General features: G+C 37.4%; 2 pseudogenes across 2 annotated transcripts; both read left to right on the top strand.

Moving 5' to 3' along the window:
* The first annotated feature begins 4,498 nt into the window (after nt 1-4,498).
* Nucleotides 4,499-8,782, top strand: LOC306662186 (PR domain zinc finger protein 2-like; annotated as a pseudogene). The gene is made up of 3 exons: nt 4,499-5,331; nt 6,740-7,887; nt 8,108-8,782. The product of its transcript is annotated as a PR domain zinc finger protein 2-like (transcript).
* Nucleotides 8,783-9,015: 233 nt separating this feature from the next.
* LOC306662185 (PR domain zinc finger protein 2-like) lies at nt 9,016-10,155 on the top strand (annotated as a pseudogene). Its single transcript has 2 exons — nt 9,016-9,319; nt 9,888-10,155. The product of its transcript is annotated as a PR domain zinc finger protein 2-like (transcript).
* Nucleotides 10,156-17,274: the final 7,119 nt, after the last annotated feature.

Raw genomic sequence — 17,274 nt, 5'->3', positions numbered from 1 at the left:
TAGATTCAAACTAAAAAGCTTTATGTCAGCAAAGGAAACTATCAGCAACGTGAATAGTGAGCCTACAGAGTGGGAGAATATCTTTGCCACTCATACTTCAGATAGAGCACTAATTTCCAGAATATATAAAGAACTCAAAAAACTCTACACCAAGAATACAAATAATCCAATCAACAAATGGGCTAAGGAAATGAAGACACTTCACAGAAGAAGATGTACAAGCAATCAACAGATATATGAAAAAATGTTCAACATCTCTAGTAATAAGAGAAATGCAAATCAAAACTACACTAAGATTCCATCTCACCCCAATTAGAATGGCGACCATCAAGAACACAAGCAACATTAGGTGTTGGCAAGGATGTGGGGTAAAAGGTACACTCATACATCGCTGGTGGCGTTGCAAATTAGTACAGCCACTCTGGAAAGCAGTATGGAGATTCCTCAGAAAGCTTGGAATGGAACCACCTTTTGACTCAGCTATCCCACTCCTTGGCCTATGCCCAAAGGACTGAAAATCAGCATACTACAGGATACAGCCACATCAATGTTCATTGCTGCTCATCACCATAGTCAGATTGTGGAACCAACCACGATGCCCTTCAGTTGTGAATGGATAAAGACACTGTGGTATATATATACAATGGAATATTACTCCGCCATGAAGAATGATAAAATTATGGCATTTGCAGGCAAATGGATGAAATTGGAGAATATCATGCTAAGTGAGATAAGCCAATCTCAAAACCTAAAGGACAACTGATCTCACTGATAAGTGGATGAGGACATATAATGCGGGGTGGGAGGGTTTAGGGTCAGGGTTAGGGTTTGGTTTACGGTTTGGGATAAGGAGGGTGGTAAGAATGGAGGAAGGAAGGACTGTATAGAGGGAAAAGAGTGGTGGGAGGGAAAAAAAATAACAGAATGAATCAAACAACATTACCCTATGTAAATTTATGATTACACAAATGGTATGCCTTGACTCCATGTACAGAGAAACAATATGTATCCCATTTGTTTACAATAAAAACAAAACAAAACAAAAAAAAAACAACAACAAAAAGCGGAAAAAAAGGCAATGAGGTTGACTACTTAAAACATTTACTAATGAATTGGAGTTCAAATATTTTATGGTATTTATGTATGTTATTAAAATATCAAATAACAACAACAATCCCATTTGGATATTTTATACTTTGTTTTTCAAATTTAAACTTATTTTAATATACAAAATAAAAATTATATACATTTATGTAATAAAGCTTTGATACATGTTTAAAAAAATTAGGAAATTAACATACTGTGATTAAGTGGCTTTCATCCAGGGATGCAAAATTGGATCACATATGCAAATCAATAATGTAATTCACCACATACATAGAAGTAAGGCCAAGAAACACATGATCACCTTGAAAGATGCAGAAGAAGTAATTGTAAAAATCCAGCACTCATTCAAAATGGTAGAGTAACTATGTCAAAAGGAAACTTACTCAATATTATAAAGGCAATATATGACAAACCCAAAAGCAAACATCATCCTGAAGGGAGAAAAACTAAAACCATTTCCTATAAAATCATGAATAAGACAAGACTGTTCACTATCACCATTCCTATTCAATATAGTTCTTGAAATCCTCACCAGAGGATTCAGGGGGGACAATGAAATTGGAAGGATACAAATGGGAAAAGAAGTCAAATTATCTCTGTTGTCAAAAACAAGATTTTATATTGGAAGATGCAAAAATATTCATCAGAAGACTTCTAGAAAAGATAAATAGTATTGATGAAACCATAGCCAAATTATCAAGAGAGAGAGAAGAACATTGACAAAATTAGACCCGAAAATGTAGATATCACCAGATAAATTCAGCAAAATAGCAGGATACAAGGTCAACATACATAAATAAATCAGTTTTTATTCTCCAAAAATGAATGTGCTGAGAAAGTAATCAGGAATGAACTCCCATTCACAATAACCTCAAAAAACAAAACAAAGAAATTTAAAATATACATATGAAGAAGGTTAAAGACTTTTATAATGAACTATGGATCACAGAATAAATAATTTGAAGAACTTAGTTGATATAAAGATCTCCGACATTCTTATATGTGTAGAATTAATATTGTCAAAATGGTCATACTACCAAAAGCTTTATACAGATTCAATATAATCTCAATCAGAAGAGTAATGATATTCTTAACGGAACTAGGAAAAAATAGTCTCAAAATTTGTAAGGAACATTAAAAGACCCAGAATAGCCAAAGCAAACCTGAACAAAAAGATGATGCTGAAGGCATAAAAATACTTGATCCCAAATTATATAACAGAGGTATAGTAACAAAAACAGCATTGACATCAAAATAGTGATGAAGATCAAGAGAAGTGAACAGAAGAAACATACCCATTTAGATACAGACATCTGAAACTCAACAAAGTGATCAAAAAACCTGTGGGAGGAAAAGATAGCTTTTTAAAAAATGGTGCTTACAAAACCAATATCCACATGTAGAAAAGTGAAAATCTCTCCTTTTTTCCTTGCAAAATGTCAATCCAACATGGATCAAAGGTCTGGGATTTAGACCTGAAACCCTGTGACTATGAGAGAAAAGCATAGTGTCAACACTCCAACATACTGGTGCAGTCACGAACTTTCTTAACATTCCTCAAGTATAAGAAATAAACCAAAAATTCATAGATGGGATAGTATTCAATTAAAAAGCTTTTTCATAGCAAATGGACCGCATAAAAGCAAAAAGATAGAGCCTACAGAATGGTAGAAATTTTTGACGATTTCTCCAATGACAGGATTAATATCAAGAATATATATAGTACTCAAATTTTTAACACCAAAATAAAAAAGTAAATCCAAATAACCCAATCAACAAATGGGCAAAAGAACTAAATGAATGCTTCTTCAAATAAGAAATATAAATAGACAACAAATATATGAAAAAATGTTCAACATTAGCAATAAGTGGAAATGCAAATCAAATCCACATTGAAATTTCATCTCACTCCAGTTAGAATGCCAATTATAAAGAAAGCACATATCAACAAAAGTTGACAAGGATGTGTGGAAAAGATACACTCATACAATATTGGACTATAAATTAGAACAACTACTTTGGAAAAAAAGTGGTGAGATTCCTCAAAGGACATGAAATCAAACCAATATATGACCCAGTAATCCTACTCTTTACTATGTACCCAAGATAAATAAAATTAGCATACTATATTGATATAGGTGTATCAATGTTTCTTGCAGTGCAATTCAGAATAACCAAGTTATGCAACCAGCCCAGCTGTCAACAGATGAATGCATAAGGAAAATGTGATATATTTATGCATATATGATGTCACTATGAACCTCAATATCATATGTAACTGTAATGCACTAATAAAAACATTACATAAATAAATAGGAGAGATAAAATTCCCACCCAATGACCAGACCTCACGTAGGATGTATAGGGGTCCCTAAAGACCTTCTCCTGGACATCCACTGCTTTAGCAACAGCTGAGAGCAACAGCACAAAGACTGTAGGCACCATATTATGCAAGTCCTTGACCAAGTTTTTTCTGCATATCATTTCAAAATGTAGTGTTGACAAGACTAGAGGAGGAATTTTAGCATACTTACCTCATATATTCTACAACATAATTGCCTGATCCACTAAAATGGCAAGACTTTTGTGAAAACTACAGAGAAAGGGAATTCTCAGCCTCTGACAGTTTTCAATATGTCAAAATAACACTACTCATCACCAAACACGTAACAGAGAAACTAAACTGTAAAACCCACTTGGAAATGCATTTAATACTTCACAATAATCTGATATCAAAGGACATATTACTAAGGTAAGACTGTGTCCTATTATACACCTCACATATGATTAAAGAAGAAATCAAACCCAATAAGTGCTTAAATCTTAACACAGAAATATGAAATATTTGAAAGCGGCCACAGTGGCTCTCAGAGCATTGTTTGGGGCATGGGGTGTAGCAGGGGTGGCGGCGCGGGGCTCATGTAATTAAAGTTTCTTTGTGTATCTTTATAGAACAGAACTGGAATTGGAAAAGAATCAGCCAGTGAAAATGACCTATAAATGCACTAACATTTACTTTAAAATAACTTTACACAAAAAATTCAGATACAAAGTTTAAACTTGAGCAAGATTGACTTTCAGTTAAAATCCTGATGATTATTTTAAGATGTTCCTCAACTCACTGTGGGGTCAGGTCCGGATAAACCCAGCATAAAGTCAAAAATGAATACTTCTGAGCATTTAGCAGCTGCTGAGACCCTGACTGAGGTACCCAAACATGTGCTATGAGGACTTCTGGAGGAAGTGAGGTTCTCCAATCAGCTGTTGACATGACCTGGATCAGTGTCTGGGCCACTAAATCAATCTTAAAAGGCAAAAAAAGTTCGGGCCATTTGTTGGTGATAAGAAAAAAAAAATCTCAGGTTAAGAATAATGCATACATAATGTATACATGTGGAAAGTTCACCACCGCCCAGTACCACACAGGGACCAATCCTTGACACCTGGATCTTTGAGGAGATACTCTAACCATAGCAATGCTCCTGAAAATCTTTGCAGAAAATATGTACATGCACATGTACAAACTGATGGTAAAATGCAGATCAACAACAGGAGTAGTAACTGTGATATGATTGAGATGGAATCCAATTTGGTGGACTTACATGGCATAAATTGTCTGCTCATTCCAGTTACAGTGGAAATCACTCAAAGTATAAAGACTACACAGGTCATTGTAATAGATGAGCTCCTAAAGAGCTATCCAGCAGTGTAAACTGTGAGTCTAAGAAACAGAACTGCTAGGCCACCTGTGTGCCCCAAAATTAAAGTTGAAACAGACTCTGACCCTGCGGCACCTTCATGTTCCTTAAGTCTGCCTCTTAGTGTATCAACGACTCAGGCAGTGTCTTTCCACAAGGAGAAGAATGTTTATTTGTCATCAAAGCTCAAATAGCTTCATCAAATCCAGGACAAGCTAACTCCTCCTGCAGAGATTTCAGCAACTGAAATCCCTAAGTTAGGTCCCATTTGCATGTCTACTCTGGTATCCATATTACCTGTGATCTTGAGTAGGTTTAAGAGATTGACCAGTTCTCTACCCAGTTTGCCATAGCCCAGCCCTGCCCCTTGGGACTTCCAGAAACCCAGTGATGGAAAAGCAGCATGGACAGTCCTAACTTCCTAGAAACCCAAATTAGAAAGTCATAGTGACTCACCAGGATGGAGTTCGTCTGGGAGAGAAGAGAGAGAAACTGGGAACTCTCCTTCCTTTTATGAATACAAAATGTAAAGGTCCAAAGGGTCCAGCTCTAAATGTTAAGGTGCTGGGGTCCAGCCCTAGAAGTGGTCGGGGGTCCTAGGTGGATGGGAGGCATCGGTGGTGAGAAGAAACAGCAGACAGAGACACCAAGTGTTCTGAGGCTGAACCTCTATCTTTATTTTTCTGACAGCCTTTTTATTCATTTTTTCTTTACTAATGATTATACCGTTTTACAGTTAGTTCAAAATTTAAAAAAAACTTCAAAAGTACAATCTATGCTTCTTCTAAAAGTACACATTCTTTCTGTTTGATAGCTTAGATCAAAACAACCTTATTTCCCAGCTAGATTAAAACAACCTTGTCCTCCAGCTAAATTGAGGTCACCATGATCTGTTAACTTTCAATTTCCAGAACAAATTCATCACTAGATTTTCTGAGAAATTACCCTTACCATGAACTCCAGTGTTTAACGTGAAAAGCTTTTACTATTATTAACAAAGGGCAAAGAAGTCAACTTATAGTTAATATTTAGTCAATTCTATTTCATTTAATGGTGGACTAAATTTTATTTTGATTCTCAAAGAATTAGGCTAAACAGGAAAAACACAAATTATACTTATGACTGACCTAAATATTTTTATTATGTAAAGTATCTCTAGAATCAATTACTAAAACTAGGAAAGCAACAAAGGCTAAACACTGCATCCAAGCTCAGAGGAATGCTCTTTATCCCTCTATATTTAGAAAATATTTTACTAAAGTAATCACGGGCTCCTTTTAACTCGAGCATAGCTGCAATTGTTTATTTTCATATATTTTATCTATGTATTACTACTGAATTTTTTATTGTGTAGTATTTTGTGTCCCAATACAGTAAAACCTTCCCAATGTTTTTCCAATAAATTTCTAATGATATATTGATTATTAATATTATAAAGCAACTACACATGGAGACATGCCACGCCTATGGCCCCCAAGAGGGAAGATGATCTTTCAACAGAACTGTGTCAAGTGTTGAGTCCTCTACTCCAACAGAACCGTGTCAAGTGTTGGAGTGGTGGGAAATATATGTGGAATTAAGGGGAGAGCAAATAAAGAGGCAAGCACACAGGATGGCATACAGCAAGAAGTGGCTCCCGTGGGAAAGCCAGTTCAATTTTTATTATCTACTCCAGGGTTATATCAAGTCACATTAGGTCACATTAGTGCAGTTAGCTTGTACATGTGCAGATCATGTAACTTGCTTGCTTCTCAGAGTCCACTAGTTACCAAATGTTTTATAATAAGATAATGTCTCTAGGCCTCAAGGACAGAGGAGCTGCAGAGTGTTTCTAAACCTTTCAAACAGGAACCATTATTGTCCTGAGGAGTTTGCTCACTCAAGGACTTACGCTCCTTTGTACTTTGACATGGCCTGAAGCTCTATAACAAAATATCTAAAGAGCAGACAGCCAGTTCTACTTTCAGCAATGTGTGCAACCAGCAAACCATTGGATTTATCCAGCAGTGTCATACCGAAGGCTGAGGGTACAGACAAAGCTATGGTCCTGTGGGAATATGTGTTGGCTCTTAGTGTGCATAGAAACCCTTGTAGTGACTCTGAAGATGAGGAGTTGAAAAAAAAATATTCGGTGCAGCCCACTTGTGGTGCTGTGAAGAAGCAGCCAACCAACTTCATGCTTCAGAAGCGTCTTCTGAATGAATATAATGGCATCGGTTTACCTGTAGAAAATACTCCTGATGTGACCAGGAGCTCAGATAATTGTAAATATCTAGATGCCCAGTCAGATCCTGATCTCGTTCTTGACTATGGTTTCTCTGCCCTGCCATTGAGTCACCCCCTTAAGTTTGTCCTTCAGTCACCTGCCTTGTAGACATCGTCCTCATTTTTCAGTCAGCAGCCTCCTTTCCTGACCCTCACAGATCCCTCTTCACTCCACTCTGCTTTCCAGTGTTAACTGTTGCCACTGCACCCTCTCCACTCTTTCCAATGGTCACTCTCCCTGCCTCTTCTTCTAGTGGATCTCCTCACCCATGTCCCTCTCTACTCTCTAATGCTACTGCCCAGTCTTCTCTTCCAATTCTGTCCCCAACAGTGTCCCCCTTGCCTCTCCCATTTCTCATATCTGCTGCTTCACTTAGGCCTCCAACACTTTCTTCTTCCTCCTCCTCCTCTTCTTCCTTCTCCTCATTCTCCTCTTCCTCTTCCTCCTCATCCCCTTTGTCACTCTCTCTCAGCAGTGTCATCTGTTGTTTCCTCTGGGGAAGTCTCTCTCCCCACAGTAACTTTCAAACAAGAGGAACCAGAGAAGGAAGACCTGAAAGTCAGGGAAGAGTCCCAGTCTGTTGTCAAACAGAATGCCTTTCAGAAAACATTCAGCAAAAACTTTGTTTGCAATGTCTGTCAATCACCTTTTCTTTCCATGAAAGATCTAAGCAAACATTTATCTATTCACACTGAAGAACAGCCCTTCAAATGTAAATTTTGTATGCAACTTTTTAAGGATAAAATGAATTCTTCAGAACATTCATATTTGTTTCATGGAGTTGGGAATATCTTTGTGTGTTCCATTTGTAAAAAAGAATTTGCCTGGCCAGGCCCGGTGCCACATGCCTGTAATACCAGCAGCCTCAGGGGCTGAGACAGGAGGATCGTGGGTTCAAAGCCACCCTCAGGAAAAGTGAGGTGCTCAGCAACTCCGTGAGACCTGTCTCTAAATAAAATACAAAATAGGACTGGAGATGTGGTTTAGTGGTCCAGTGCCCCTGAATTTACCCCTGGTACCTCCCCCACCAAAAAAGGAATTTGCTTTCTTGTGTAACTTGCAGCAACACCAGAGAGATCTCCACTAAGATGAGGTGTGCACACACCATGAGTTTGAAAGTGGGACACTGAGACCCCAGAACTTCAGAGATCCCAGCAAGGTCCACATGGAGCATAAGCAGGGCTTGCTGAAAGACCTTTTGGAAACTCCTAAAGAGGAAAAATTAAATAATTCCTCTGAAGAGCTTTGTATCACCATAAAAATGAAAGCTTCTAGAATAAAGACAAAAGATATAGATGGGTCTCAGTCAGCATTAAGCAATCTTTGAACCACCTCCATTTCAGTACCATCACCACAAACCCATGGGTATTGGTGCGACAGCCACAAATTTCACTACCCACAATATTCCACAGACTTTTACTACTGCCATTCACTGCACAAAATATGGAAATGTGTTGACAACATGCCTGAATTACACAAACATATCCTGGCATGTGCTTCTGCAAGTGACAGGAAGTATTATATCCCAAAGGAAAATCCAGTACCATTGAAGCAAACTGTAGAACAAAAATGGAGTGGGGGGATTTTAGACAACTCTGGAAAAAATGCCTTCCCCAGAAAGGCAGCAAAATGTCACCAATACACTCAAATTAAATGTGTATTGAAAAAAAAAAAAGATAGAAAAAAAGAAGCCAACTTGTACAGAAAGTGATACTTAAAAAAAAAAAAAAAATTCTGCAAAACACAAGGCCTATTGAGGAGCTCCACGGAGTCATCCTCCCATGTCTTCCCCTACTTTAGTCTGAGAGTTCATTTACTTCAGCAACCTGAACAAGGAAACCCCTCTTTCCTTCCAAAATAAAAGTTTCTCATTCATCCAAGAAAGGCAGATGCTTGTTACCTGCAAATAGTGACAGACTCATCAGCAGTAGAAACTGCAGGTAGATGGCAGATGCCAAGATTAAGGTGTAGAGCACACAGGTGCCCCTAAAGAAGACCTGGGCTCACAGCTCAGGCTCCGAACAGTCTCCGTTGCCCTCCTTGTCCTTCCAGTCCAGGCAGAATGTCAAATTCACAGCTTCAGTCAAGTCCAAGTAACCCCAAGATCCTCCTCTTTAAGGAACTCCTTCCCTATCAGAATGGCCAAAATCACTCATGTGGAGGGAGAAGAACCCAAAGCTGTGGCCAATAATTATTTTGCTCAGCTCTCAAGTAAAACCTCCTGGGAGCCTGCATATAAGGATACAAAGTGAAATAAGCCAATCCCAAAAAAACCAAAGGCTGAATGTTTTCCTGATAACTGGATGATGATATATAATGGGGGTGGGGGAGTAAAAGAAGAATGGAGAAACTTTAGATTATGTAGAGGGAAATGGGAGGGAGGGAGGGTGTGAAAAATGGTGGAGTGAGACATGACATTACGCCAATGGTATGAATCAACATCATGCACAACCATAGAAACAAAATGACGTACCCATTTGTGTACAATGAATCCAAAAGCAGTCTGTAAAAAATTTAAAAAATTAAAATTAAAAAAAGAAGGCAGTAGTCCTATGAATCAACAGATGAATAAAAGATTAATGTAACTTACATTGGAGAATAAAAGCACTGTATACTTTAATATTTAAAGTGCATGACCTCTAATAAACTGGTTTAGTGCATGGGCTTTAGATTTAGGAGGCCCTGGTTTGGTATTACAGCTTTCTCTGACTACAAAGAAATAAATATTGACTAACTTAAGCAGAAAAGAAATCTACTCCCAACCTATCAAGATATAACATATTTGAAGGTTGGAACATCATGCCTTGAAAAAAAAAATAGCAAAGTTGTTTCACAAAGCAAATACACTTTGGTAAGTAAGAAAAGAATAGAATGGTTCGATGTAAAATCTAGAGAACAAAGCTGGGGCCAATCACCCAAAGCCTTCAACTGGCAGCTGCAACTGATCTAAGTGAAAGCAGGAGAGAGGACAGCAGTGCCAGGCAGGAACTGAAGGACTTCAGGAACTTCCGGTAGAAAAACCCCCAAAACAAAACAAACCTTAATTGACTAAATGATATTGCGTGCTCAACTTAGTATAAGCACTATGGCAAAGGAATGAAATCTACCACACTCGCAAGACCAGCTGAAGCTGACTCAAAATTTGTAACAGTAGGCTGGTGTCTTGTTGCCCTGGTTAGAGACAGGCATCTGCTCCTTCAGTAGTGCCAGTATGTGTGCTGGGCTTCCCGGTGACAGAGATCCAAAGAGAAGGGCCCTGTGAGATGGGCTAGAAGAACTGGCTTCTCATCATGGGACTGAAACTCAGATGTGAGTGTGGCCCTTGACTTTGGCACATAGAAGAGAAGGGAAAGATTTGAACTTAAACTTGAAAAACAAGTTCTCTGTTTTATCAGCAGTTTCTCATAGATTTCAGGGATAACAGGTTTGGATGCACTCAAAACTTTTCCTCACACACCAGCTCTTGATGCCTTTTTTCTAAATGAATTGTAGACAGAGACAACATCTAGCTGATCTCCCCCTTTTTTAAATCACAAGCAGATCACAGCATAACCAAGAGGAAAAGAGATTGGATATGGATTCTTTTTTGTGCCTCTTATACTGTCGTGTTTACATATCCAGATGGATATTATCCTTTCAGATGGTTATCTGGCATTAATTTATAACTATTATAAGAGATTGGGTAGCAATATATCAATGCACAGATACATCCCGACCAGTACAGATGTGCAGCTACATGTAAATATAAATGAACTAACATACCAGGTTGTATACTGAAACCTCTATTAGAGATTAAAACAACAAATTGGCTCTGCCAAAGTATGAGCATCATTTTTCCATTTGTTTTTAATTTTAAATTTTATTTGTTCTAATTAGCTGTACATGACAGTAAAATGAATTAATACATTTTGATAGATCATACATAAATAGAGTGTAATCTCTCATTTTTCAGATTATACATATTGCAGGATCACATTGGTCACGCAGTCATACATGTACATGAGGTAATAATATCTGTTTCACTCTACTATCATTCCTGCCTCCAAACCCCTTCCCCCCACTTCACTCCCCTCTACCTAATATGAAGTAACTCTACTCTTCACTATCTGCTCCCTTTATTGTAAATTAGCTTCTCCATATCAGAGAAAACATTCTGCCTTTGATTTTTGGGGTTTGGCTTATTTTACTTAGCATGGTATTCTATAATTTCATTCATTTAGCAGCAAAATGCCAGAATTTCATTCTTCTTCAAAAGTTGAATAATATTCCATTGTGTGTGTGTGTGTATATATATACACACACACACATTTTCTTTATCCATTCATCTGTTGAAGGGCATCTAGATTGGTTCCATAGTTTAGCTATTGTAAATCATGCCTCCTTCCAAATTAGTGACTGAGTTATTAGAAAATGGCTAGATTGTCTTCATACTGTTTTTTGTTCTTAACTTTAAAAGCAATCTACCCCTTGAAATTTGTAGTTTAATACTTGTTGGATGAGATTGTGCCACTTAAACCCTTTCATTTTCATTCCCATTTTGTTACATTTTTGTTATGGGGACTTTATGTTGAAATATTGTTCGAAGCGTTTGTACCAGCTTAAAAATAGAATATTTAAAATTACTTAAATCATTTGGATGCTTTAATTATTATTATATCTGATTTACATTTAGCGTTTTTGTTTGCATTGTTAAGCTAGAGAGTCTGCCTGAATGAAGTTTGCTGTTAATTATTTTATTGCTTCTTGTTGGAGAGTGCTATAAAAGACTTCAAATAAGAATGTTAAAATTTATGATTTGATATAAAAAGAAATATAAAAAATATGAATAAACAAAGCAACATGACAACTTCTGAAACTGAAAAGTGGAAACAACTGACTCCAAAGATATTGAAATTCAAGAAAAGCCAGATAAAGAAATCAAAAGAATAATCATGAAAAGAGAAGTGAATTCTACAAGAACAACGTAAAACAACTGCTTTTCCATGAGGAAATCCAAGCTTTTCCACGGGGCGATCCAAGATGGTGGACTAGAGGGTGACTGAATCTCCTGTCGCTCCAGAACCCAGGATTCAAGAAGGGGAGGCATTGAGAGACTCAGACTAAAATAGAGCCATGGGGTGAGTATCCCCCACCAGGTGCAGCTTGGCCTGGGCGGCAGGCCCGGATATGGGCGGCTTCTCAGAGCAAGACAGGGCAGCTAGAGTCTTCCCCAGGTCGCCCTGCTCCCTCCGGTGGTGGGCTCCTCCCACACGGACAGCTTCTCGGAGCAGGCCACCCAGTGAGAGCCTTTCTGCACAGAATCAGCTCCAAGTCTCACCAGTGGTGAGCTCAGCCCACAAGCAGTTTCAGAGACTAGGACAGGGCAGCCAGGGACTTCCACAAGCAGCCAGGCTACCTCTGGCGGGAGGCGCCCTTCAAGGCTAGCTTCTCCGAGCAGACTGCCCAGTGAGAGCCTTTACGCACAGAGCAAGCTCCAAGCCCTGGAAACAGTAGCGGGCTAGGGACAGCTTTCTTCGGAAGCACTGCATTATCCAGTTCCTACAAGACTTCTGGCTACTGAAGGCTGGGAGGTGATACACTGGAAATCCACAGGGACACTATAAGCCAATAGAGGAAATCTGCATATCTCAGAGTCCCACTGACATCTGACCAATATGAGAAAACAGGGGAAGAAAATGTCCCAAACAAACCTAGATACTATATCAATAAAAGCCAATGAGAGCACAGCAGAAGAAATGTCAGAAAGGGAGTTCAGAATGTACATAATTAAAACAATCAGGGAAGCAAACGAGGAGATGAAAGAGCAAATGCAGGCATTGAAGGAGGATTTGAAAGAGCAAATGCAGGCATTAAATGATTGCACCAATCAACAGTTAAAAGAGCAAATATGGGAAACAAGAGATCATTTCAATAAAGAGTTAGAGATACTGAAAAAAAAAAACCAGAAATCCTTGAAATGAAGGAAACAATAAACCAAGTTAAAAACTCCATAAAAAGCATAACCAATAGGATAGAACACCTGGAAGACAGAACCTCAGAAATTGAAGACAAAATATTGAATCTTGAAACAAAGTTGAGAGAGAAGATGGTAAGAAATCATGAACAAAATCTACAAGAATCATGGGATATCATGAAAAGGCCAAATTTAAGAATTATTGGGATGGAGGAAGGCTTAGAGAAATAAACCAAAGGAATGAATAGTCTATTCAATGAAATAATATCAGAAAATTTCCCAAATCTGAAGAATGAAATGGAAAACCAGGTACAAGAGGCTGATAGGACTCCAAATATACAAAATTACAACAGACCCACAACAAGGCACATTATTATGAAAATACCTAACATACAAAATAAAGACAGACTTTTAAAGGCCACGAGAGAAAAGAATGAAATTTCATTCAGGGGGAAACCAATAAGAATATCAGCATATTTTTCAATGCAGACCCTAAAAGCTAGAAGGGCCTGGAACAACATTTACCAAGCCCTGAAAAAAAATGGATGCCAACCAAGAACCTTATACCCAGCAAAACTTACTTTCAGATTTGACAACGAAATAAGATCCTTCCATGATAAACAAAAGCTAAAGGAATTTACGAAAAGAAAGCCGGCATTACAGAACATTCTCAGCAAAAATTTTCCATGAGGAAGAGATGAAAAACAACAATGCAAATCAGCAATGGGAAGAACAAGCCATAAGGACTAGCCAAATAAAGGAGAAACCAAATCATGTCAAAAAACAAAAATGAGTCAAATGATTGGGAATACAAATCATATAACAATAATAACCCTGAATGTTAATAGCCTGAACTCATCAATCAAAAGACATAGACTGGCAGATTGGATTAAAAAGAAAAATCCAACAATATGCTGCCTGCAAGAGACTCATCTCATAGAAAGAGATACCCATAGACTAAAGGTGAAACGATGGGAAAAAACATACCATGCACACGGACACAGCAAAAATGCTGGAGTATCCATCCTCATTCCAGATAATGTGGACTTCAAGCCAAAACCAGTCAGAAGGGATAAAGAAGGACATTACATACTGCTTAAGGGAAGTATAAATCAGCAAGACATAACAATCATAAATATCTATGCCCCGAACATTGGCTCATCCATGTACGTCAAACAAATCCTTCTCAATTCCAGAAAAATAACATAATAACACAATCAACAATTTAGACTTAACCAATGTATATAGAATATATCATCCAACGAAGAACGAATACACTTTCTTCTCAGCAGCACATGGATCCTTCTCTAAAATAGGCCATGTTTTATGCCACATGGCTACTGTTAGCAAACACAAGAAGATAGAGAAACTACCTTGTATTCTCTGAGATCATAATGGATTGAAATTAGAAATAAATGACAGAAGAAATAAGAGAAACTTCTTGAATACCTGGAGATTAAATAATATACTATTATATGATGAAAGAAAAAGAAAAGACATCAGGAGGGAAATAAAAAAATTCTTAGAAATAAACGAGAACAAGGACACATCATATCAAAATCTCTGGGAAACTATGAAAACACTACTTAGAGGAAGATTTATTTCATGGGGCGCATTCAACAAAAGAAGTAGAAATCAACAAATAAAAGACTTAACACTACAGCTCAAAGCCCTACAAAAAGAAGAGCAAACCAACACCAAAAGTAGTAGAAGACAGGAAATAGTTAAAATCAGAGTTGAAATCAACGAAATTGAAACAAAAGAAACAATCAGAAAAATTAACAAAATAAATAGCTGGTTCTTTGAAAAAATAAACAAAATTGATAAACCCTTAGCCACACTAACAAAGAGAAAGAGGGAGAAAACTCAAATTACTAAAATTCGGAATGAACAAGGAAATATCATAACAGACACGAATGAAATACAAAACATAATTATAAGCTATTTGGAAAATCTATACTCCAACAAAAGAGAAAACCTTGAAGACATCAACAAGTTTCTAGAGACATATGAATTACCTAAGCTGAAGCAGGAGGATATACACAACTTAAAGAAATCAATTTCAAGCAATGAAATAGAAGAGGTCATCAAAAGCCTACCAACAAAGAAAAGCCTGGGACCAGATGGGTTCTCAGCTAAGTTCTACAAAACCTTTAAAGAAGAGCTCATTCCAATACTCCTCAAAGTATTCCATGAAATAGAAGAGGAGGGAACCCTCCCAAACTCATTCTATGAAGCCAATATTACCCTGAGACCTAAACCAGACAGAGACACATCGAGGAAAGAAAATTTCAGACCAATATCCTTAATGAACATCAATGCAAAAATTCTCAACAAAATTTTTGCAAATCACATAGAAAAATATATTAAAAAGATAGTGATATCGCTAATAAGTGGAAGATGACACATAATGGGGGAGAGGGAAGGGTTAGTGTTAGGGTTAGAGTTAGAGTTAGGGAGGGGGGCAAGTATGGAGGAAAGAAGTACTGTATAGAGGGTAAAGAGGGGTGGGAGGGGTGGGGGAAGGGAAAAAATAACAGAATGAATCAGACAACATTACTCTATGTAAATTTATGATTACACAAATGGTATGCCTTTACGCCATGTACAGAGAAACAACATGTATCCCATTTGTTTACAATAAAAAAAAAAAATTAAAAAACTTAAAAAAAAAAAAAAAAGATAGTGCACCATGATCAAGTGGGTTTTATCCCAGGAATGCAAGGTTGGTTCAGCATCAGGAAATCATAAATGTCATTCACAATATATCAACAGACTTAAAGTTAAGAATCACATGACTATTTCAATAGATGCAGAAAAAGCAGTTGATAAAATACAGCATCCCTTCATGCTCAAAACACTAGAAAAAATAGGGATAGTAGGAACATTCCTTAACATTGTAAAGGCCATTTATGCTAAGCCCATGGCCAATATCATTCTAAATGGTGAAAAACTGAAGGCATTCCCCCTAAAAACTGGAACAAGGCAGGGATGCCCTCTTTCACCACTTCTATTCAACATCGTCCTTGAAACTCTAGCCAGAGCAATTAGACAAACCAAAGAAATTAAAGGGATACGAATTGGAAAAGAAGAACTCAAACTATCCCTGTTCGCTGATGACATGATTATATGTTTAGAGGAACCTGGAAATTTCACCAGAAAACTTTTAGAACTCATAAGTGAATTCAGTAAAGTAGCAGGTTACAAGATCAATGCTCATAAATCCAATGCATTTTTATACATAAGTGATGAATCTTCAGAAAGAGAAATTAGGAAATCTACCCCATTCACAATAGCATCGAAAAAAATAAAATACTTGGGAATCAATCTCACAAAAGAGGTGGAAGACCTCTACAATGAGAACTACAGAACACTAAAGAAAGAAATTATAGAAAACCTTAGAAGATGGAAAGATCTTCTATGTTCTTGGATAGGCAGAATTAATATTGTCAAAATGGTCATACTACCTAAAGTGCTATGCAGATTCAATGCAATTCCAATTAAAGGTCCAATGACATACCTTACAGAAATAGAGCAAGCAATTATGAAATTCATCTGGAAGAATAAAAAACCCAGAATAGCTAAAGCAATCCTCAGTAGAAAGAGCGAAGCAGGGGGTATTGCAATACCAGATATTCAACTCTATTACAAAGCAATAGTAACAAAAATGGCATGATGTTGGTACCAAAATAGACAGGTAGATCAATGGTAGATAATAGAGGACGTGGACACAAAACCAAATAAATACAATTTTCTCTTACTAGACAAAGGTGCCAAAAATATGCAATGGAGAAAAGATATCCTGTTCAACAAATGGTGCTGGGAAAACTGGAAAACCATATGCAGAGAATGAAATTAAACCCCTATCTCTCACCATGCACAAAACTCAACTCAAAATGGTTCAAGGACCTCGGAATCAGACCTGCATCTTATAGAAGAAAAAGTAGGTCCAAATCTTCACCTTGTTGGCTTAGGATCAGACTTCCTTAACAGGACTTCCATAGCACAAGAAATAAAGGCAAGAATCAGCAACTGGGATAGATTCAAACTAAAAAGCTTTCTCTCAGCAAAGGAAACTATCAGTAATGTGAAGAGAGAGCCTACAGAGTGGGAGAATATCTTTGCCACTCATACTTCAGATACAGCACTAATTTCCAGAATCTATAAAGAACTCAAAAAACTCTACACCAAGAATACAAATAATCCAATCAACAAATGGGCTAAGGAAATGAACAGACACTTCACAGAAG

The sequence above is a fragment of the Sciurus vulgaris genome, assembly GCF_902686455.1.
Source record: "Sciurus vulgaris genome assembly, chromosome: 5".
Classification (NCBI taxonomy): domain Eukaryota; kingdom Metazoa; phylum Chordata; class Mammalia; order Rodentia; family Sciuridae; genus Sciurus; species Sciurus vulgaris.
Note: the sequence above shows the minus strand (reverse complement) of the source record. Positions and strands in the feature narration are given on the sequence as shown.